Source organism: Cervus canadensis, chromosome 25 (assembly GCF_019320065.1).
Source record: "Cervus canadensis isolate Bull #8, Minnesota chromosome 25, ASM1932006v1, whole genome shotgun sequence".
NCBI lineage: Eukaryota > Metazoa > Chordata > Mammalia > Artiodactyla > Cervidae > Cervus > Cervus canadensis.
The window spans coordinates 3550968-3567396 of NC_057410.1; the positions used below are offsets into that span (position 1 = coordinate 3550968).

The 16429-nt window shown below is 37.1% G+C and overlaps 1 protein-coding gene across 6 annotated transcripts in view; it reads left to right on the top strand.

Annotated features, from left to right (window-relative positions):
• The window catches only part of LOC122427324, a 438851-nt gene that overhangs the window by 163952 nt on the left and 258470 nt on the right, over nucleotides 1-16429 (top strand). Inside the window, exon 1 of one of the 6 annotated variants that reach the window (XR_006265391.1) lies at nucleotides 6336-6458. The exons of the other annotated variants lie outside the window; for them this stretch is intronic. The gene's annotated coding sequence lies outside the window, so the exon portion shown is untranslated. Of the gene's footprint in view, nucleotides 1-6335; nucleotides 6459-16429 lie in introns of those variants that run through there. 6 annotated transcript variants of the gene reach the window in all.

A 16429-nucleotide genomic window follows, 5' to 3' on the forward strand; every position in this document is an offset into this window, starting at 1 on the left:
TTTTTTATTCAGTTCTAAATTATTCCTGTGGCATGGTTATGAAACATAGCACATTTGTTTTTACGAGTTAACCTCATTGAATTCAAGATTTTTCATAATAAGGCTGGTATTTAAATGAGTGACAAATAAGGAACTGTATCCCCATTGGTTTTTTAAGACATATGCGTGTACTGAAAAAAATGCAAATAAACGCTTAGCTTTGCTAAAAATATATTATATTACAGTCTATCTGTAGTATCCTAAGTTCCTGATAATCAAGACATACATAAAAATACAGGCATGTGAAAAGGGGAACTTCATACTGTACTATAACAGAATTTCAGCAAACATAAGCTTTGGACTAAGGAAAGAAAAATCTAAGCCAATTCCATGAAGACTTGGAAAATATGTACAAAGACATTGCCAGAAACATTACATTCCAGTCAGTAACACATGCTTTTCATGAGGTTAAAATTACTATTTTAAATAAGTCAGCAAAGACAGTAAAACTTCTGCAGATGCTTTTACTTTTTTTTAAGTTTCCTGTTAATGCTCTAAGTCAAATTCCCTTCCCTGATCTAAGACGCTCTGGCCTAGAAGCTCTAACACTATTTCTCTAGAGACGACCAGGCGTTTTCTCTCTCAGGACTTCAGTTTCCTTGTCTTAGGGATGAAAGCTCTGAGACTTGACTTCCTCCCTCCCTCCCTTCTTCCCAACCACTCTTTCTCCTTGCCTCCCTTCTTTCTTCCATGAACTTTTGTTGAGGACCTCCTTTGTGTCCCTGTTTAGACTCTTCTGTTTTACCCAGAATACTACAATCTCTTACAAATCTTTCTACCTTCAGTATTGTCCCTTCAGAGTCATTCTCAGAAAATGGCCTGACTAATGAACTTAAAATTCCAGTGTGACTATGTCTTTTCTTGGTCTGCCGTAGATAATTCCACCTGAAGTGGCTCCCATTGACCTCTTCATGGTTTCACCTCAGGTTTTTTCCTTGCCTTCTCTCATCTCCTAGTTACTACAATGTTCTCTGAATATATAGAGAGAGCCCTCTATGACTCTGTCCAAGCAAACTCCTACTCATTCTTCAAACTCTTATCAGATGTCCCTTCCTCTGCTACCCCTTCAGGAGGAGTTAGCCCTCTTCTTCTCCTCAGTCCCCAATAGGTGCCTTTATTGTAGCACTTATTTCATTGTGTTACACTTCGGTTTTGTTGTAGGTCTGCCTCTTTCAGCCCCAGGGACTGTGCTTTGCACATAATGGGTAGTCACTAAATATTGTGTTGAGCTGCAAGCCTTTCAGTGATATTCACTTAGAACTGAACTTTAGTGTCCTCAGTTTTCAACTTCTTTTTGGTAAATCCAGAAATCATTAAAAATTAAAAGAGCAGGAAAATATGATTCAGATATTTCTTAGTCTAAGAAATTATGTGTGAGATGTGATTCTTTATCGATTTTTGTGTATTGATAACTAAGTAAAACAGGAAAATGTGTGATCATTCCAAGGTTTAGAGATACATCTGGTCTTCTTATTCTGTGTGTTGAGGGGCATTGATCAGTTGTTCATGTTATGGATACTTGAACTATTTCTTCACCAACTGCCCAAAAAAGCAGTACATCTATCTCCTGAGAAACATTTGTTTCCAGAAAAAAATTTTGCTCATCTACAACTTGTCCTTAGGGGCTTCCCTGGTAGCTCAGATGGTAAAAATCTGCCTGCAGTGCAGGAGACCCAGGTTCAATCCTTGGGTCAGAAAGATCCCCTGGAGAAAGAAATGGCAACACACTCCAGTATTCCTGCCTGTAGAATTCCATGGACAGAGGAGCCAGGTGAGCTACAGTCCATGGGATCACAAAGAGTCAGTCACGACTGAGTGACTAAACTTTCATTCATCTTGTCATTATGTTATGTTTTCTGATATGTACTTGGAAAGCCTATATGACACAGTTTCCTATAAATTTGGCTGTAGCTTGCATTTGCACCAGCTTGACCACTTTGCCTTATAAAAACACCATAAATTCCAGGATCTAATTGGCACAAGAATTGATTACTCTTCCAGAGATGAAGCCAGATGTAGAGCAGTCCCCCGGTTATATTCTCTTAGCTAGAACTTTTACTGTTTTTCCTCTAATAAAGTGTTAGGTGCTCAGTCATGTCCAACTCTTTGCAATTCAATGGACAAAGCCTACTAGGATCCTCTATCCATGGGATTCTCCAGGCCAGAATACTGGAGTGGGTTGCCATGCCCTTCTCTGAGAGCATCCCTTTAAGTAATATCAGAAAATTGAGTAGAAAAAAGTGTCTTCAAGGTGTAGTTGAGCAATAATTTGGACAAATACACAGAAAATGTTATGTTTACTCTTTACAACCTCTGGCTGATTTTTTGGGCACAAATAAAAATTTTACGAAAATTCTACTTTTAAAATGCAGATTAATGCCTATTGCTTATTTGACATGGTTTTAAGTATTAATATCCTATTACAAAATTTTAAATCTTATATAGTCATTAAAAGAATAATCTTTTAGAAAAAAATAATTTGCATGTTGTGAATTGGAACTCCTTTGCTATTCCTGAATAAATTCAATCTGACTAGCTAAACTGCTTAACTTTTTGTTTTAAAGGTTAGGAGACAGCGGTTCAACTCCTGGGTCAGGGAGATCCGCTGGAGAAGGGATAGGCTACCCACACCAGTATTCTTGGGCTTCCCTGGTGGGTCAGCTGGTAAAGAATTTGCCCACAATGCAGGAGACCTGGGTTTGACCCCCGGCTTGGGAAGATCTCCTGGAGAAGGGAAAGGCTACCCACTCCAGTATTCTGGCCTGGAGAATTCCATGGGCTATATTCCATGGGGTCACAAAGAGTCAGACACAACTGAGTGACTTTCACTTTTTTTAATAAGGCACATTGACAAGTTATTGAAAATAGTGAATGACAATCAGAAAATGACACCTGGACCTTTTGCAAATGCAAATCTTTTAAAATAAATTCTTATTTCCTCAAAAATAAGGGATATTCATTCAATATGAGTAGTCCTGACTTTGAGCGTCAGTTCTCAGAGTCCAGACTCTAAGATGTACTTAAACAAAGAATGATTTTTCAGAGGAGTTTTCACCAAAAGGCATTCTTGCTCCAGCCTTACAGATAACTGCCAGCTCACCTAATCTGCTAGTCACAGGAAGGACTGATGCTGAAGCTGAAACTCTAATACTTTGGCCACCTGATTCGAAGAGCCAACTCGTTGGAAAACACCCTTTATGCTGGGAAACATTGAAGGCAGGAAGAGAAGGGGCAGCAAAGGATGAGATGGTTAGATAGTATCACTGACTGATTCACACTGACATAAATTTGAGCAAATTCTGGGAGATAGTTGAGGACAGAGGACCCTGGCCTATGTGTCCGTGGGTCACAAAGAGTCAGACACAACTGAACAACAGTCGCTGAACAACACTTACTCTGCACCTGGCCGATGCCACAACACTAGTATGTAAGAAGTTCCTTCCTCATGTATAACTGGATAAAATATTCACATTGCCTCATGCACTTAAAGGATACTTTCCTAGAACTAGAAATTTTAAAAGATCTTCTTTCAACAATGGATCTTTTCCTGTCTCTTTACTTTTTGTCAACACTAAGGGTGTTAATATGCTTTTTTTCCTAGAATAAGCCAGCCTTCTTTGTGATATAGTAAATATTGTATTTCAATGCTACATAAATTCAAAGTATTAATTTTTACAATACTAATTATGGCAGAGGTATGCATTTCACTCCTTATTTTCCTAGATGAAAAATATTAAGGGCAGAATGTGATTATATGCTTTCTTTTTAGAGGCAATGTTAGAGTTCATCTCAAAACTCAAGAATCCTTAAGTGATCAGATGATTAATAACACTCTGTCTTGATAAAGGAGAAATCATTTTATAGATGGAACCAGGGACCAGTGCATGAATTTTATGGTGCAAAAATTCTACCAACTTTACAAAAATCATGCATAAGAACTTGATCTGAATTGTCAGTTCAAACAGTTCTCATATTTTATGTAATAGTATTTGCTTAGCTTGCTTAAAGTGTTTTTAAGTAACTTCCATAACTTAATCTTAACAAATTATCTATGTAGAATGAGAAATAATATAATTAATTTTTTATAGTTAAAAAATAAAGCTTAAAAATGCCTGGTAAAGCCCATCGCATATTTATTAAGTAGCAAAGCTTCAGGTCTACCAACTTTTAAACCATCAGATTTTAGTTTTCCAAGCATTTCTTACTTTACTTTGAAGTAAAACTTTGACATATACTGTTAATGTTGATATGTAGGGACAGGCAATTATTACTATAGTCTCTGTGCATACACTACTTAACTTTAAAGGTCTTGGAATTTTTGACAAATTTACTTCTCACACTCCCTCGACAATGTAGGTTAAATGAAAGAACAAACCTCTTTTTAAACTGGTGAGTCAAGTCTAAGGAGGTGACGAGACTAAGATTAGACTTGGTTTAGGATTGAGTGAGGTTTGAAGCTGCAGCCTCTGCAGCAGTGAGTGGGACTGTGTTTGGGACTGTGTTTATAATAGTGTGGCTATTAGGTGATAAACCACCGGTAAGATCCCTCTGCCAACAACACAAGGGGGTCCATTTAATGCCTTTAAGGAATAGTTAGTTGAACTTGGGTCTCTAACTTAGTGAAATCGAAACAACACTTTATACATGTCTGTTTTTAAATCACTTACTCTTCTAGCTGGATTCCTGAGGTAAGGAAATTTTTTAAGATTTCCTCTACCTTAGTAAAAGTAGGAATCATTTTTACTATGATCTAGAGAAGAAACTGATATAATTAAAAAAAAACCATATCCAACAATACAAAACTGGTATCAAAATGAACGAAATATTTTATTAATCTCGGTAGGGGGTACATTAGATCGAATTAGATATGAGAAGTTAATGTGTGTTTAAAAACATTCAACTGAGTAAAATTTTAAAGATCTTATTGGCTTTATTCAGTGATTTGCCAATCAGGCAGGATCCAGTTTGCAGGTAGATGGGAGCTCCGAAGGGAAGAGATGGCAACCCATTCCAGTATTCTTGCCTGGAAAATCCCATGGACAGAGAAGCCTGGCTGGTTACAGTCCATGGGATACAAAGAGTCTGATACAAGTGAGTCACTGTGCATGCAAGGGGGGAGCTCTGAGGAGCTACGCAAGGCAAGAGATTTTATAAGCAGAAGGGAACAGAAGCAAGGAAGTAGTGCTAAGCAAAAAAAAAAAAAAAAAAGGGTTGGTTACTGCAAGATTACTGTCCTTTTGTGGGATGGCTGGGATCTATCAGGGAGACTACCTAACAAGGTAACAAGGACTGATCAGGTGATTCTTGATTCAATGGTTTAAAAATTCCATGTCTGTGAGAGCTAAAACTGTAATGACGCCTCCATCTACTGATGTGGGGTGTAGCATAAGCGACTCTATTTTGGGTTCTTTTCTTATCTTTAACATATGACATGATTTCAAATTATTTTTTCCCCTTTGGAGTATTTTTTATATTTCTAAGGTTTCAGCAGTATGGAGGAGAAAGTTACATGTACGTGTAATCTTTTTATTACATTTTAAAAATGACGTCTCTTAGTTTACATGTGTTGTGTTTAGTTGGGAAATGGGTAAGTGCAGAGGGTAGCTGGCTTAGTTTGGCCTCATTTGATATTGCAGATATAACCTTTGAACTTAGATTTAGTAAATTAAGAAAGCTTAAGAGGAAAGAACTGGCCCAGAAAAAGCAGTCCACTTTTCATTTTTATTGTAAGCAGTTATATTTTAACATAAACTAAACTGGTAGTATTTCAGATTTTAGGGGAGAGTCCCACCAGTTCCATGTTTAAGGATCAACTTGTTATTAGACAATTAAACGTTTCTTAAGAGATAGTGGAAGAGAGGAAGGAGTTTGAGGAGAAAAAGACAGAAGAGTTGATGCGATGCACAGAACAGTTGTTCAACTATCAAAGGGATATCTGTCCATGGAGGCTGCACCAAAAATACTAAAGTCTATGGGTCTGGAGAAGGAATGGCAACCCACTCCAGTATTTTTGCCTGGAGAATCTAATGGACAGAGGAACCTGGCAGGCTACAGTTCACGGGTTCGCAAGAATTGGACACGATTTAACACTATCTATTTATTCTTTCTATGCAGTTTATATGTAAAAAATGATGTTTGTCCCTGGAGCTGTAATTTTCATTCATAAGGATAAACTTTCTAAGATAAAATGACTAGATTAAAATGTTGTCTCCCTGAAGTATGTGTATACATGGTTTGCATGTCCCTCTGGATCCTTCTGGAGGAGGAAATGGCAACCCACTCCAGTGTTCTTGCCTAGAGAATCCTGTGGACAGAGGAGCCTGGTGGGCTGCCGTCTATGGGGTCGCACAGAGTCGGACACGACTGAAGCGACTTAGCAGCAGCAGCAGCAGCGGGATCCTTCTAAGACTGAACTGCTGGTAGGAATGGGCTTTTTCTCTCTACTCTCACATTTTAAAACAAAACAGGCAGGGACTGCAGCCTTCTTGGTTTATAATTATCTCTTTGTGCTGGTGGTGTTAGAGGCAGCAAGAGAAAACCCACCATGGGAAAACAATAGGCTCTTTCTCATCTTTTCATTCTACCTAGACTAGAAGAAGGAGAGAGAGAAGAAAGAGATATGTATATATATATACACACACATATATATTCACACTATATATTTATATATATACATATATACGTATATATGGGGGGAGAGAGAAAGAGAGAATGGGGAGGAGAGAGATGAGAACTTTCCATGTAACTTTTAGTACCTGAGAAAACACCTCTTGAAATGAAATTATTTTCATCCCTCTGGCAAACTTGCCCTTGGCCTTTGTTTGGCTTATCTTAAGACCAAGTTTTATCCATCTGTGCTCTCCGGCCACCTTAGCTGAGACAATGTAAAACTAGGCCACGATGTGTAATTCAGAGTATGTGGAAGTAACAAATGGAGGCGATTGCTCTGAAAGAAGAGACATTTAGTAAAGAAGACAAGACAGACATGGCTTTCTTGAATAAAATGACATTTCTATTTATTTTTCTATGTCTTGAACTATTTCCCCCGAGGCACCTTTTGGCTCTCCAGTGAAGAGGAGCTGAGGGAATCCACACATCCCCAGAGGTCTCTATTGATTCTCCAGATGTGGTTTTTCAAGGGGTGTGTTTCTCATAGGAAGAGGGAACACCTTAATTACTCAATAACTCTCAAAGTTTTACCCAAACTATGGGTCAGGTAATTTTTTTCCCCCTTTAACTGTATGCAGCCTTCATTTGAATGTAAATTCTATTAAAAATTGATTGCTCAACCTCAGGTTTAATTTTAAGATTTAGATGGCTGGCTCCTTCACTCACTGTATTGCATTCTTTGTCTCTTATTTACTCCATGCACTGACTGTTATGCTGAAAGAATATGCATGAGCCCACCTTGTTTTAAGGTGCCCTAATATTTATGCCTATAGGGATCTATACCCTAATTACTTCGGCTGCAAGCTTGTCATGAAATATAAACTCCAGACATGCAAATATGGCAGTTTTGCCCTCAAAGTCAGATTTGTACCTTCAGCCTACCATGGAATTCATAGTTCAAATAGATGCCTTTTTCAGCTTGTTTTAAAATAAGAAGTTGTAGTCTCTTGAGTTCTAGTTTCTATAAGAAAAACAGAAGGAACACTCAGCTAATGTTTAGTATCCATATGCTTCATTAAAGTGACCAGATGGCCTGCATTTGTCAAGAGGGATGGGGGATTGTTCTTGGTTTTGTTTTGCTTTGTTTTTTCTCTTTTCTAATTCTTTGCTTCAAAAAGTCTATCATGGATACGTTTTGTGCCTTTGCTGGCCCTGCATGCAATTCTTCACGTCCTGCTCTAAGAACGTCATAACTGATAACCTACTACTTTTGTACTTGGGATTCTAGCGGGGAGAGGTCGCTGTTCCTTTGTGGTTCTCTAGTTCATTGTGGGAAAACTTAATATCAAGATCCTCATCCTGCCTATGTTTAAATTTGTAGTTTAAAGTAGGCACGATCCTGTTTTTTTAAGGGCCTACTCTGGCACACATTTTAAATCTTCAGTACTGAATTTAAATAATAAAATGTGATCTTTGATATAGCAAGCACTATAAGGAAAAATCACCCAAGATTTAGAAATGGAAGGAGATTAGTGGACATCCTTCAGATTGAACACTGTGTTGTCTATCAGATTCTTCAGTAATTTTTCATATCTTAGGATATGGGCATCTGAGTGATTTTCTATTGATTATGTCAGGTGTTGAAAACATGATAGTCTCAGAATCCTGTTATATTCTTAAAAATGGACCACCAAATTTTTGTTTACATGGATTTTATCTATTGCTATTTGCTACATTGTAAATTAAAGCTAAGAAATGAAAGTACACATTTGTTAATTTATTTTATTTTATTTATTTATTTTTTTTGTTAATTTATTTTAAATGAGTAACAAATGCAAAGATTCAGAGAATAGCATGGAGAGATAAGAAGGCCTTCTTAAATGAACAGTGCAAAGAAATATAGGAAAACAACAGAACGGGAAAAACTAGAGATCTGTTTAAGAAAATAAGAGATATCAAGGGAACGTATCTTGCAAGGCTGGACACAGTAAAGGACAAGAACAATAAGCGTCTAACAGGAGCAGAAGAGATTAAGAAGAGGTGGCAAGAACACACAGAACTCTACAAAAAAAGGTCTTAATAACCCAGGTAACCAGATGAGTGACGGTGTGATCCCTCATCTAGAGCCAGACTTTCTGGAGAGTAAAGTCAAGTGGGCCTTAGGAAGCATTACCACACACAAAGCTAGTGGAGGTGATGGAATTCCAGCTGAGCTATTTCAAATCCTAAAAGATGATGTTGTTAAGTGTTGCACTCATATGTCAGCAAATTTGGAAAACTCAGCAGTGGCCACAGGACTCGAAAAGGTTAGTGTTTTTTCCAGTCCCAAAGAAGGGCAATGTCAAAGAATGTTCAAACTACCTGACAGTTGGCCTCACTTTGCATGCTAGTAAGGTTATGCTCAAAATCCTTCAAGCTAGGCTTCAGCAGTATGTGAACCGAGAACTTCCAAATGTTCAAGCTGAATTTAGAAAAGTCAGAGGAACCAGAGATCAAATCACCAAGATTCTTTGGGTCATGGAGAAAGCAAGAGAGTTCCAGAAAAACATCTACTCTTGCTTCATTGTCTATACTAAAGCCTTTGACAGTATAGATCACAACAAACGGTGGAAAATTCTTAAAGAGAAGAAAATACCAGACCACCTGACCTGCCTCCTGAGAAACCTATATGCAGGTCAAGAAGCAACAGTTAGAATCTCACATGAAATAACTGACTGGTTTAAAATTGGAAAGGGAGTATGTCAAGACTGTAAATTGTCACTTTGTTTATTTAACTTATATGCAGAGTACATCATGTGAAATGTCAGGCTGGAATCAAGTTTGCTGGGAGAAATATCAACAACGTCAGGTATATAGATGCTACCATTCTAATGGGAGAAAGTGATGAAGAACCAAAGAACCTCTTGATGTGGGTGAAACAAGAGAGTTAAAAAAAATGGCTTAAAACTCAGCTTTCAAAAAACTAACATCATGGCATCCAATCCCATCACTTCATGGAAAATAGAAGGGGGAAAAGTGGAAGCAGTGACAGAGTTTATTTTCCTGGGCTCTAAAATCACTGCAGCTGGTGACTGCAGTCATGAAACTAAAAGATGATTGGTCCCTGGAAGGAAAGTGAAAGTGAAAGTCAGTTGGGTCCAACTCTTTGCAACCCAGGCCAGAATACTGGAGTGGGTAGCTGTTCCCTTCTCCAGGGGATCTTCCCACCCCAGGGATGGAATCCAGGTCTCCCACATTGCAGACAGATTCTTTACCAGCTGAGCCACCAGCGAAGCCCAAGAATGCCATGACAAACCTAGACAGCATATTAAAAAGCAGAGACATCACTTTGCCAACAAAGTTCTGTATAGTCAAAGCTATGGTTTTTCCAGTAGTCAGGTATGGATGTGAGAGTTGGGCCATAAAGAAGACTGAGTGCCAAAGAACTGATGCTTTCAAATTGTGATGCTGGAGAAGACTTTTGAAAATCCCTTGGACTGCAAGGAAATCAAACCAGTCAATCCTGAAGGAAATCAACCCTAAATATTCATTGGAAGGATTGATGCCGAAGCTGAAGCTCCAGTACTTAGGTCACTGGATATAAAGAGCTGACTTGTGGAAAAGACCCTGATGCTGGGAAAGATTGACGTGCAAAGAAGAGGGTGGCAGAGGATGAGATGGTTGGATGGCATCACTGACTCAGTGGACATGTGTTTGAGCAAACTCTGGGAGATAGTGAAGGACAGGGCAGCCTGGCGTGCTGCAGTCCATGGGGTCACAAAGAACTAGACATGATTCAGTAACTGAAACAACAACTCCATCACCTGTTGCCACAAAACCAGCTTATTTACGTGACAAATAATTATATTTTCCAAAATAACGTGGTTAGGGGAAGAGCTATGGTGTTTTACAATTTTTGCAAATGTCTTTAATGTCTGGCTTGATGGAAGAAAAGTCTATTCTCATGTTTGCTTCTGCTGTCAATTGACTGCAGTGTGGTTTTGGTTGAAATATATGAATTAAAAAAATAGCCCCACACAGATACGTAGTTAGGAAAAGGAGGAGACTTTTAAGAGCCCTTTCATATAATTTTTGATGTTCTTCGATATTACACCAACAGTTCACAAGTGATAGTTTCTTAAAGGTTAGTTGCAGTGTGAGATCTGAAACCATACTAATAAACTTTTCAAATGTTCCTTAATTCATTATCCTATCTTGCACTTTCAATAGATAATTTATCTTTTTCTGATGACATAACATCATACCTTAGTCTTTTGGAAAATATTGGTAGGTGGTTGTATGCAGATTTTCTAAATGTTGGCATATTTGACATCTACTACTAAAAACATCAAGTTTGTTCATACTACTCCCAATCACATTGGCCATTTTTGCGAACGGATGGTCTAAAGGAAGCACACATGCATTGTGACTTGGAGGATAACTTTAAAATGCCATTAGACCCCAGAGAGCCCTCTAAAATATATTTTCTTAAAGGAATCATTACATAAGTATGTATAAAGTATATAAAACTATAAGCTCAAAGGTATTTGTGACAGCATTGTTTATAGTAAAGATTGAAAATAACCTTAGATTTTTCTTAGTAGATAAGCTGAAAGTAAGGTGTAGGAATACAAAAACTGATTATTTTGCTTATTAAAATTATATATATATATGTACATACATATATATATATATATACTTCCTTGGTGTCTCAGACAGTAAAGAATCTGCCTGAAATGCAGGAGACTGGGGTTCAATCCCTGGGTCAGGAATGTCCCCTGGAGAAGGGAATAGCAACCCACTCTAGTATTCTTGCCTGGAGAATTCCATGGACAGAGGAGCCTGGTGGACTATAGTCTATGGGGTTGCAAAAAGTCAGACATGATTAAGTGACTAACACTTTCACTTTTACACACACACACACACACACACACACACACACACACACAGAGGCATGAAAAGATGCATTGGGTTGGCCAAAACATTCATTCGAGTTTTTCCATAACACCATTTGGAAAACCTGAACAAACTTTTTGAGCAACCCAATACATGCTCTATTGTAGAGTGAAAAATTTTATAATAAAACATCATTATAGTACGATCACATTTATAGAATTTTTGTGTACATGTATTGACATAGATGGATAGAAAAAGTTTTGGAGGAGATTCTCCAAAACCTTAATCATAAATATCTCTGGGTTGAGAGGTTTGGGGGCTTTTGATTCTCTTTGTAGTATTTTGATTGCTTGACTTTTCTTAATAGAAGCATGAAGCAGTTTTTATAATCAGAGAAAACAGTAACATTATTCTATTTTTGGAACAGGAAAGTTTTGTTCCTTAAATTAGAAAATATACATGTGTTTTCGTTTTGACAGTCAGTGTTGGCAAGAGTTCAAAACGAGGTGCTGCTTATGTGCCACTAGTAAGTATTAGTGCGATCTTACTGACAAGCAATTTGGCTTAACATTCTTAAAATTTTTATACCTGATAATCCAGCTAGTTTACCTCAATTAATTAATCCTACAGAAATACTCAGAGACTTGTGTAAAATATAAATGCCAAACAATAGGAAATGATTTGAATTTATTATAGTTATCTAGTTGATAGGCTACCATGCAGAGGATGTTATGAATGCCTCTTAGAGCTTTGCCTGTTTGAATGTGTATGCTTCCTTCAGGTAAGGAGGGAAGCGGAAGTTGAGAGATGGGGATCATAAGCTGTCTTCCCCTCTTGGCAGGTCTGTGGGATCTCTTTCCTTTTTATTCCTTCCCTTCCTTTCTCCTATTTTGACCTCTAGTCCCCACTATTCTTGGTGTCTAGTTGCCACCTCCCTCCCAGCCCATCCTAAAGGAGATCAGTCCTGGGTGTTCATTGGAAGGACTGATGCTGAAGCTGAAACTCCAATACTTTGGCCACCTGATGCGAAGAGCTGACTCATTGGAAAAGACCCTGATGCTGGGAGGGATTGGGGGCAGGAGGAGAAGGGGACGACAGAGGATGAGATGGTTGGATGGCATCACCGACTCAATGGACATGAGTTTGGGTGGACTCCGGGAGTTGGTGATGGACAGGGAGGCCTGGTGTGCTGCGGTTCATGGGGTCGCAAAGAGTCGGACACGACTGAGCGGCTGAACTGAACTGAACTGATTGTTATTGGTCCATGATTCTAGGTGTTACTTAGAATTACAGGTCCACACCTTTCTGATAATGTTTAACTTAGACTCAGAACTACTATTTCAAAAATATTGAAAACAGGAGAGACTCATTTTAATCCACTTTATTACAATAGCCATTTCCCCTGGACACAGAGATTGGTTTAAAGATGAGCCCATGACTCAGCTGCTGCTCAGGTGGAGACTCTGTCTTTAGCCTTTCCGGGAACACTAGAGGTGGGTGGATCTGATTTTCCTGGCAGCCGTGTTTCTTGCCATAGTGTTTCACTAAGTGTACATGTGTGTTAAGTTGCGTCAGTCATGTCTGACTCTTTGTAACCCTATGGACTGTAGCCCACCATACTCCTCTGTCCATGGGATTCTCCAGGCCACGAATACTGGGGTGGGTTGCCATGCCCTCTTCCAGGGGATCTTCCTGATTCAGGATCAAACCCACGTCTCTGAGGTCCCCTGCATTGGCACGCCAGTTCTTCACCATTACTGCCAATCCCTGGGAAGCCCTTATTACAATATAAAGAAGTATAAAAATGAGTATGAGGCCAGAGGTTTTCACAGATACCAGAGTAGATATCCAGGCTCATAGATAGCATTTTACTTTGAGAAAATAGAAAGAATTAAGTATTTAATAGTTGTATGTCTTTTTAAGTAACGTGAAAGTCACTTAGTCATGTCCAACTCTTTGGGACCCCATGGGCTATACAGTCCATGGAATTCTCCAGGCCAGAATACTGGAGTGGGTAGCCTTTCCCTTCTCCAGGGGATCTTCCCCACCAAGGGATCAAGCCCAGGTCTTCTGCATTGCAGGCAGATTCTTTACCAACTGAACTGTGAGGGAAGCCCGTGTCTTTTTAAAGGATGGTATAAATATACATTTTCTTCTCTAGTAAAACTATTGAAAATTATTTAAAAAATACATTTTTTAAGTACATCTGAGTCATTTTTTGGACAGTTTTTAAAAAAATATCCGATTTAAGTTTCTGTGCACTCAAGAGCAACCATAATAGAACCTAAAGACCACTAAACTTATGATACGGCAGAGATGGGTTTTCAAGGCTATCAGCTAGAAAAATTTCTCATGAGTAAAATAAAATTGATGATCTACAGAATCTCTGAGTCTTTCTCTAATATCATAATAAAAGGGAAATTCTCATTCTATCCAAAGGAGTACCTTTATTTTTCTTTCTTTGAAAAAGTAAAATTCTGTAATTCCAGGTTAAGGTAGAATAGTATGTATATTTTGAATAACAAGTGTATGAGATTTTATTTTTAATAAACAAGGGGTCTATATTGAATTTCTAATACAAAATTGTCAATCTTTAATATTAGAATGTATTTTTGAAGCCAAGCCCAGCTTTGAAGATAGGTTTTATTAATACATTCATAGAAATTATAGTTTTTTATTTGGCTATGCCAATATAGGAGGAGAAAAAACAATAGACTTATAACTTTTAAAAAGCCAAGTAGAAAAATTTTTCATCATAACAGTAACTTTTTTATCTTAAATAATCTTTCATAATTTTTAATTATAAAATGATCTTTACTATCCAAAAATATTCCTATACCTCAGTTATTAAAAGAAAGTTTTAGTACCTCTGGGCAATGTTAGGTTTATTTTTCATGTATTCCCCATTCATTACCATGTTTAGTGGTTAAATCTAAAGAAAATTTAAATAGATCCCTCACAAAAAGCATCAGTAGCAACAACTAAGTATAACAGTAACAAAAAGCTGTCTCTCTCTCACTAAAGGAACTAGTAAAAAAATTCTGTTTTAGTTTCTTAGTTTCTTGAAATCTCTGATTATGTATTTGTTGTTGTTTAATTCATATGATTCTTGGAGGTTTCAAAGTAATGTAAATTTAGGAGGAAATTTCACAGAGTTTGGAGTTTTGGTTTCATATGGATTCACCCACTCTAGTTATATTTGAGTTAGGTTTCAGATGAAACCAAATTTCTAAACAAGACCTGCTATTACTGCCAATATTTGTATAGGTTAAAGTAAAAAATATTATCCCTAATGATAAAAAATTAGCATTATGCATTTCTCTTTGCACATAAAATCCTAATGACATTTTCAACTTTTGAAAGAGCTGCTTTTATTTAAGTGTACTTAGCTAAAAGGCTGGTTTTATACTATTTCAGCATCAGTAAAATGGAAACAAACCAAATTTAGTCCCATTGAAAATATAAGGTCACTTATTATGGATCAATGAAAAATTATACATTATTATCAAAAAGTGCGAAATCATACATGTATCACTCACCTAAAGATAATTTGAATACTATTGAGGATTTTTCCAAAAAGCACTTTGTTTTGTATTAATGCATAATGTACATTGGAGCATGTTTTTTTTCTTCTCTCCAATACATTTGTTTTTATATGTTAATATCAAAATATTTTACTTTTCAGCCATATCTTTTATAATATCTTACTAAAAAAAGTTCGTGCAAACCTGTACAAAGTGTGATGGGATGACAAGAGAGGGAGTATTCACAATAAATTCATTAATTTACAAAATATTTTATATTTACAAAATTATTTACATACAGTGTCCCATTGCTTATCAAAACAACTCAATTGTGCAAATATTATCTACAGTGATCAGATTATAACACTATGTCCCAGAGAGATTAACAGTTGCTAGTTCAATGATGAATTTGAAAAAGGCATACAGCACTCCTTGACCTCTTATCGAATGTTCTTTTCACTACACACTCAGGGACAAGATCATTAACTCAGATACTGGAAGCTATCACAGTGACATGAATCCTTGATCATAATTGACCCAAATTATTCTGATCTACAGCTGTTTAAATTAAAATTCAGCAAATAATTGCTCAGCTTCATTTTCTGCTGACTGCAAAGACCTGGCCTTGGAGGGCTTGAAAAGGGAATCTATTACTCAGAAAATAAAGAAAAACTTTTATCGAATTGAATTAAAGTGATTCATTTATTTTTTCTTCTTTAAAGATCTTTTCATTGATTGTTATTTTAAAAAAATCCCTTACGAAATTCTTTATAAATGAATAGGGTTGATTTTGCTACTTGCTTTTTTCCTCCCTTGGGGTGCTTGGAGCTTTCTCCCTCTTCCCTTCCTCTGCACACCTGTTCTCCAAGCTTCTTTTGCTCAGTCTTTCCACTTTATAATCTCTTTTGTGCTCACTTAAGATGGCTTACTGAAAAAATAATTTCAGTCTTAGGGTGGGGTGTTTAAAAGCCAAAGTTTAAATAATAGAGTAGTGTATTAATATAACAATCTTCTAGTATTAATGCTGCCTTTATAAGCATATATTGAGCTGAGAAAATTATTTTAGTGAAATTTTAAGTCAGCTTCTTCATGCTCTTGACCAAAATCTTTTGAGATTTTCCCAAGTGTGAAGGTCTATCCAATTCTGGGATTTAAAAGTTGATAAAGATCCAGTCCTTGATCTTCAGAAACCTTGAACTGAAGAAAATCTTCCAGTCGAGTATATTGGCATGTTTATTTATGTTAATTTTTAATAAGTCTTTGATTTAACCATCACTCTGTGATGGTGACAGTCCATATGATAGAATTTCATTGGTTACATTAAATTGGAAAGGAAAGGATGAGTTAGATAGTAGATCACTAAGCCTTCTTGGGCAATAAAA